This window comes from Mirounga angustirostris, unplaced genomic scaffold (genome assembly GCF_029215605.1).
Source record: "Mirounga angustirostris isolate CCGP_5_RB_7025 unplaced genomic scaffold, mMirAng1.0.hap1 SCAF_2, whole genome shotgun sequence".
In the NCBI taxonomy this organism is placed as follows: domain Eukaryota; kingdom Metazoa; phylum Chordata; class Mammalia; order Carnivora; family Phocidae; genus Mirounga; species Mirounga angustirostris.
In genome coordinates this window covers 99153804-99162739 of record NW_026991710.1, presented here as the reverse complement: position 1 = coordinate 99162739, position 8936 = coordinate 99153804, and positions in this window count along the sequence as shown.

Genomic DNA, 8936 nt, shown 5'->3' with positions numbered 1-8936 from the left:
ATTTGAGTTATTGGAGCTGGAGCAAGTCCTTGTTCTGTGCCAGAATTTCAATCATTTTTGTGCTTCCACCTTAGTGTTAGCTTACAATGATGATCTGAAGGAAAATAAAGTCCATCCTCACTCAATGCTGGCTTATTTTAAAATAAATAATATATTGACCAGTAACTTTTAAAACTGTGAATTTAGCAACCTTATGAAATATACCTTTCCTCCCTCAGTAGCTTTGATTTTTTTTTCTTACCAAACCTACCCAGCATTCCAAACTATCTGCTGTTTACAAAAAAAAAAGGAGCAAATATAGTCTAAAAACAAGATCAGAACTTCAGAAAGACCATAATTATGTACATTCCCATCTCACATAGCCTGCCTGAGACTATCAAGCCACCGGAATTTCTTTATTGATCCTAAGGTTTTGTGGAATCATTTAAAAAAATAATGCATATGTTATAAGAGAAATCTTTCCTATCCAATGAAATTAACCAAAGTTGTTTCAACATTAGTAATTCTCCATGATTTTTAAGAATTTTAATTTACTAATACTTAGATATGTTTTTTATGTAGAGCATATAAAAATTCTAAAAATCATAACCATTCTCCCAATTTATGTTAAATAAATTCTCATTGTTGAATGCTGTGAAAATAATTTTAAAAGAGAGTAGAATAAATGCATTGTCTTTAGCTTCTCAGTCCTGTAGGTTAGTGTGGTACTTACCACATTTTATCCAATGTTTTAAGTTAAAACAAAACCCTGGTTTTGCTTTTGTGCTACCCTATACAACCCATCAGAAACAAAAAGCAATGTGAATATAAAGAATCAACTAAGCAAAGGTTTCTCTAGAATAGCTTTTGTTTTATTAAGAAATAAATAGTTTTCATCAAAAGCTAATGATGTAATGTATGGTGATTAACATAACATAATAAAAAAAAGAAATAAATAGTTTTATAATCCATTTCACTGCATGTGAGTATAAACGCTAAGACCATTATGTTGGTTTGTTTATAGTTCTAAGGAAGAGAGGTCTTATCATATTCAAATTGCACAAGATATTACAAGAGCAAGTATAAAAGAAGTGAGAATTCAAAGCAGTTCCGTGTGTAAAATCCCTTTATAAAAATAAGTTTTTAGTACAATTTTAAAGTGTTTATCTTATAAAGCAACCAAGAAACATTTTTTTGAGACTTCCAAGAGAAGTTTTCCAACTTTCTTGTAATTTCAAACATTGTCTTTGCTTGCCTGGACAGGACAATTCACTTTTTAATAGACTCATTAAAAATAGAATTATATCTTTGTATGTGGCATAATTTATATATTTTCAGATACATTTTGATATCATATTGAGTTCTGAGTAAATACCATTCAAATCTGTGTTTAAGTAGAATGCATGACAGCAATTTAGTTCACTGAATTGGAAGAGAATGAAAGAAAGCTGTGTATGAATAGTTAACTGAATTGGAAGAAAGTAAAAAAAAAAAAGTTGTATATGAATATGCCCCAAAATTTAATCTCTGTGGGGAGTGTGACAATGATATAATTAGCTATTGGGGAAACAAAATGAAAATAAGAATTTTGGAAAGGTGAGAAAATATTAAGATTTATTCCTTAAATTTCTTAACAAAATTAAGAAAATTCTTTTCTTGTTTGTTTATATGTGTGTTCAACATTTAACCACTTAACTATATGGCTTTTAAGCAACAAAGTTTAGTAGTGTGTTTGATTTGCATCCGTATAATGGACACCTTACTTGGGTTTTAAATTGTGTTTGGATAAAAGTGAAGCATGTTAGGATAGGGGATCTTATCTTAACTTCCCAAATCCCTTAATACTCCAAGGCTGGAACGAAAACAGAACTGAGCAAGGGCAATCTGCAGGCTTTTCTTTGGAACTTAGCTTGCAAAAGGTCTTTGCCACAAGACAGTTTTAAGAAAACAGACATAAAAATAAGCCCTGCACTATATTATTTAATTGTAGGTGAACTTTTTATTGAGCAAAATGAGTCATAAAAGTAAACATCCATTCAGTCCCCAGAGTTATAGGCTGAGGTGACATGAATGAGGTGTGTTCCAGAAGGCCTGGATTATTGTGGATGGCTCTAAGAAAGGCCGGGTTGTTTTGTCTTCAGTTGTATACATAAAACTCCATCAGATACTTCTTTTCCTCTGTGAGTCAGGGAGAAGCAGCTCATAGTGGCTGTTTAGCCACACACGGAAATGAAGATTAAATGCATGTAGCATAAGGTAGTTTTTTTACCTATCTAGAAGGAAACCAAGGACGAACTTGGTTCCTCTCCCTCCCCCTCTCTCTCTTTCCCTCTCTCTCTCTCTTTCTTTTCATCAGTCCAGCTGTTTTAAGTGACTTTCAGGAGTAGCTATGAAAACCTTGGTCGGAATATTTCAAAATCCAACCAAATATTTTATTTGTTTGTTCGTTTATTGAGTGTTAGATAAAACAAGGCAAAAATTGTTCAGAGTTAGGAATAATCTCCAGGTTTTTTAGAGAGGTGACCACATCCTGACTCTAGATTTATTTCATGGGTACTAACTAACCTCCACTCTTCCACTCCCATTTAATTATCAGAAGGAACAGCTAGTCAGTTCGTTTACAAATATGGAAAGGAGGATGTGAGCACTAATTATAGAAACCAACAATAAATTTTCTTCCCCTGATCAAAGAGACCAAGAGATAAACTCATGCTGAAATAAGCAGAGGTCCTTTTCCCTAAGCAATCCCAGCATTTATAATATATGGCAAACTCCACCAGGCTCTCAGCAGCTTTGCTGAATTTGACAGGCTTAATCAGACATAACACAGGCCAGATCACACATGGGCAATTAGCACTTTCCACAGGTCTCTAACCTGTGACCCTTCATTCTTTCTTAATTAACACCCAGGACTCTAATCCACTGACATTGGTAAACAATTCATATCCAAGTATGGTACCTCTAAGGATGGAAAGGAATGAAGAGAGTTGCTAATCACACTCAAGTTTGCCAAAAACTGGAGGATATGCTGGACTCTGTGGATAACTATATAGTATAAACTCATTATACATCAGTATGCTGCATGTTAAAAATTCCATCTCCTGCCAGATAGGTTGTATTAGCATGTTTATAATGGAATACTGGATTAACAATGTTTGACATCTTCACTGTGTTCACTTTCAGTTCTATTATTACTCTAAACAGTTCCTCCAAAAGTATTCTCTGGCTCATAGTAGAATCGTGAGCAATTGGAGAAAAAAAAATGTTAAAATGCTATTTATATTTTTAGTGAGCTGCTTTTTGATGAATGATCCTAGATTAATTATAGCATTATAAAAGATGCTATAAATTTAAACACTCTTTCCTGTATTAAGTCACACGTAGAAGCCTCCTTCAATAGTTGCAAATCAAACATAATGAAAACATTTGAATTTTTGAAAAGTTCATGATGAAATACTTGGACAATTTCACACCTTATGGAGTAAGCAGAAGAAAGATTAATTTATTCATCCAGCCCTGCCCCCAAAGGTGATCTTTTTATTTCTAAATACCTGCAAAGGACTTCCTTGTAGGTACCAAATTTGGAAGAGGGGGCCATGTGATTTAATAAAGAAAAGACAAAAAAACACATCAACTTTGGCTGAGAGCGAACCTAGGCTTGAATAGTTACTAGCTGTCTGACAGTGGGAAGCCTGCTCACTGTTTCCTGATCTTCTTTTTACTCATCTACAAGAACCAGGTGATAATATTTTGCAGGAATGATTTAGGATTAAAAAAGTAAGTATAAGAAATGAAAGTTGACCACCTCCCCCCCAAAAAAGTAACTGTTAAATTGTTCTGAGACAATATTCTCAAAGTTTCCATTTAAGTTATTAAAAATAAATTAAATGATCCATTAAGCAATCAGTCCCTTCATAAACATTTCCTAATCTGACCATCTTGTTTAGCTAGGCACAGGATGGTAGTGAACACAACGTCTGGCTGATCAGACAGCTCTAAATTTCAGCACTGGAGCTTAGGTCATGTGCTTTTAAGAGTCCCTGGAGAATCGCCACTAGTCACCATAGACCACTGGTTCCAAACACTTGGCAACAGAAGCAAAACAAACCACCCATGAATTTAACCACAACTGTATTTTTTAGAAGAGACTTGAAATTTTGTTCCAGACCAGTATTTTCTGCCTGGTAAGGCCATTTCTGCCTTACCAGTTTCTTTAAAAAATAAAAAATAAATGTTTCCAAATGGTCAGTAAAACTTCTTTCATGAGAATGCTTTATGGAGTTTGTTTGTTTGTTTTTTTAAGTGAAATGTTCTTTTCACTTTTAGATGTATACTAAGAAAAATAATTGATTTAATTGTAGTAAAGGAAAACAGATCATACTTACACACACACACACACACACTCAAATCTGGATTGGAATTATTTTCCTTGAGCCTTCTGAATACAAACTTGTTTTTTGACTGAAGCCAACTTAAGAGACCTCAGTTCAAAAGAATTTGTATTAAAGAGTCCTAAACTATTGCACACAGGGAAAGTGAAATGGTGAATGTACCCTTACGTTATTTGAAACCTTAATTTAGAGTGGGCTTAGTGGGAATTAAAATTTGTGACATGTTTGCAAATAAGTGTCAGAATATTCACATACCATTTATCGCCAAGAAGATGATGAGATCATTAAAGTAATTTCAATAATTCTAGAATGAACAGAGCAGATTTTCTTAAAGTACAGGATAAGATAACATCAAATTCAATGAGACTCTAAAGTCAAAATATAAGGCACATTTAAACTCCGTGTTCTCAAGCAAAAGTACCTCACAACCCTGCTATCCATCTTTATCATATCCCCATCAACCCTCCCTACCCCTTACTCTGTCTTGAATCCCAAATCTTGGCAGAGCGTCCAATGCCCAGAAGCCAGGCTTACTTGCCAAGGATTTATTGAGTGCTTAGTACCAACTTGGCATCTGTTTTTCAGAGATTACAAATAAAATATATACAAACCAATAATATGTATTATACAAATGCATGAGTCATAAAATAGTTGTCAAGCAAAACTCTTTTATATCCCGCAAACTTAAAATTCATTTAATTACGGCTGACGGGTAAGGCATATCTAAATTAATTCTTGCTCTAGAAATCCTTGAAAACCCTGAAACACAAAATATTTAAGCCTTGTTTAGAATTAAATTCAATTTCATTTTTCAAAAATTTTATTAAGTGCACATTTTCTTTTTGACACCTTAACTCCTTTAACTACAAGAAGAAACAACTGAATGAAAAACCTGAAATTTTAGTAAAGTGCTATTTATAAAGATTAAGAGAATAGTGGACCATTATTTCTTCTCCTGGCTCTCACTTGAAGGTCACTTTTCAGTCTATTTGGAGGGAAGGACAAGTCATAGGAATATCTCATCAGAGAGGAGATAAGAGAAAAGAAAAATTAATATACGAAGACAGGACAAAACTAACCAGGTGGGAGGCCAAAGAGGTGAACATGGTGTTAACAATAACAAAGGAATGAAAATGTGGGATTTTGTGGAATGTTGCTGTCTTTTCCCAAAAAAAATATAGAATGAAAGGAGAAATAAGGAAAGGTGGACACTACACAGTGCCCACCAGCCTATGCTTCCTAGCCAGTTTGAATTGACTAGTGCAAGTTGGAATGCAATGCTTTGGCCTGAAATTGGACAAATTCGCTGATTTTAGTGTTTTTTTTTTAATTTAGAAATTTAATTAACATTAGAAACAGCTCCTCTTTTAGGACTGTTCCTTCTCTAATAACAAGGGATGCATTCACAGAATCCCTTACCAGTTGGCTTATTGTGCAAGTAAATTTACTATTTTTTTCTTACTATATATTGAATAAATGAAGAAATAGTGTAAATAATTAAGAAATTATTACAACATGCAATGCTCAAATTGGGAGGAGTTTCATTTTCCAGGCTTCCTGGACCTGAGGGTCAAAAATAAAGAGAGTTTGGGGAGAAAAGAAAAAACAAGACATTCCCCCAACTTACATATTTAATCTTCATAAGGTAAAAGTTATGTTGAGAAGCCTTTAAAGAAAGGTTGTTTTAATTAGTTTGTTATTAAACAGCCCCTGGTTATTTTTGCTTTCCTAAAATGAAAATACAATTAGACAACAATGTGAAATCACTCAATAAAATTTTAAAATATGTTTCTGTTTTAAATCCAGCAAAAGAAATTTCAAATGGATGCACCAGACATCATACTGCCATTAGAAACCACAAAGATTGGGAGGAAAACATTGGTCACTCCTTACAATTAGTGTGTTCATTCATGCAGTCCAATCAGATCAGAACAACTGCTCAAGCTTTAAAAACATTCATATATACTTTTAGAAAGTCCCTAACTACCACAATTGCAAACTGAAATAAACTAAGTCTTTAGTTTGCTTTATTGGTTTCAAAATGGAGAATAGAAATTCCAAAATTCATTCAGATGTTAACCCCTGGTCTCCCCTTCTCCCAGTCATTAGTTGTACTAGAGAAAAGTACAAGAACCCTTTGTTCCTGGAATTCACCAGCCACCTAAATCATATACTTTTTCTTTTTTTAAGGTTACAGTCAAGTTGACCATCAATAAGTATCTTTCTCTGTTAACTTTATTCCTAAGTTATCCTCCTTCTTATTTTGAATTGCAATGTTACCCATATTTGTAGACCTGTTAATCTGGGATTCAACTTCTGGCTATCTAATAAAGGTACACTTTATATATGTGCATGAATGTGCATGGATGGTGGGAGAAAAGGAAGAGCTTCCGTTCCAGTGGTATCCATGACTGGTATTGAGATATGGTAGGTTCATTAAGGGTCAGCATGCATGACAGAGTGAAGAGCCTGCTGGAGAGCATATTTCCTAAGAAAGAATGCAGGAAGGCAGGCAAATCAGGCCTAATAACAAGAATCTGTGTATCACAGAGACGAGATAGACTTTACTATTACATGGTGACAAGGAATCTGTCCATAACCAATTCCTCAGGAATTTATATTTGATTTTTTTGGTGATATGGTTCAGTTGTAAGCTAAAATAGAAACAGTTGTTTTATGAAGAAGAAGAAGAAGAAGAAGAAGAGGAAGAAGAAGAAGAAGAAGAAGAAGAAGAAGAAGAAGAAGAAGAAGAAGAAGAAGAAGAAGAAGACGAAGAAGAAAGCATTGGAAAAAATAGCACTGTTTGATATCTGTGATTTGCATAACATGAAAGAAGAAACAGGGAAGCATTTATAAATGGACTTGGTTCAGGGCATCAGAAACATTAGAAAACACAAAAACAGCAGTAATAGCCTGAGAAAGAAAGTGCATTACTTACTGGGGGCAGTGGTGCTCTGCTAAAAAGATGGTGGGTCAAAGTTCTTGAAGCTATTGGGAAGATTAGGCAGCTATGGACATACCTGGGACTCTGGGGAGTTTCCACGTCACACTGTTATAGATACAGTGTGTTTCTCCACAGAGAGTTTTATGTAAAGAGAAGAAGATAATAGTAGGTATCAGGTGATAGCCAACAGATCTTACTTATATGCACACCTGACATACCCCCAGGACATCTCAGGAATACCTGAGGAGGTGGGAGACTTTGAGTAGACTACAAACCCAAAAAAAAGAGGGTATATGAGCTACAATTTATTAATGCGATTTCATTTTAAAGTGGGGTTGGCATAACCTTGGGAAACATAACGTCGTTCTATTTTATATATACTTAATCCCTCCTTAGGTAAACATGTCAAAACATTAACAACTGGCGAATCTAAATGATGTGAAGACATTCATGGTACTCTTCTTTTAATTTTTTGTTGATTTGAAAATTTCCAGAGTAAGATACTTAAAGAATGGATGCATTTCTAGTATTTCAATATTTAGCAATTATTTATAAAAATTTGTAATAAATCTATTTTGTTTTGATTCATTGTATACCACTAATAAATATAACTCAATCTAGAAAAAAATAACACTTAGAACCTTATGATCAAAGGATTTTTTTAAAATCCAGACTTCATTGTAGCATGTATTTAAGATAATGAAATAGGATAATCAATAAAGGACTTTCAAGGATAAAAAGAAGTAAAATGGAAATAATAGTTCAAAGGTAAAAAAGAAATAATGTAAAATTTTCAAATGTTAAACGATCTTTTCAAGTAATTATGTTTACATGGATGATAGTGGCTATCTCATCACTAAGGTATTTGGCATGCATATCTCTGCCCCGATCCACTAAGAGCTGTTTGCAGGTAATCTTGGCTCCTTATTTCTAAAATCCTAGGAAGACATATGCAAAAGTACACAAAATTTTCCTCTTTACCCTTAAAGATATGTGACTCTAAGATTTTAAGATTTTTCACTACTCAGCGTCTGAAACCAGTCCTATCATTTTATTCTATATCTCTCTTTGCTCATTTACTTCTTGTGTCATTTTTAACTTAAATGACTGTTGCTACTGGTAAAATTTTAATAACTGATAAAATCTTAAAGAGCCAAACTGACACGGGGAGCGTCTTACACGTTAAGGACTTATCATGACTTATTTGGGTTCTGAAAATTTAGACATTATCATTTGAATGAAATATTTTCAGCTTTTTTGTTAACCACCGAAATTGTATAGACTCACTGCAGTTGCAGAGTTAGGAACAGGACTGAATTTGAATTACTCCACTGTGATAAAAATTTTCTTTTCACTCAACAAACTTCTTTTGTTCCCTCCACCCGGGTTGTAGGAGGTGGAATGATAAGGAGAGGGCTGTCTTTGGGAAAGATACTGTCAACCTAGCAACATGTTAAAGTTACACCATGAAAAGTGGCCAACATCAGAAGATGACCTGTCTGCTTTGTAAATCGATGATTCTGGAATCAGGACTTAAGGCTTTTGTCAGTGACAGCTCTGAGCAGCTCCTCAAGGACAGAACCAGGCATAAGAACTATCAAGAGTCACAAGGACCTGACATC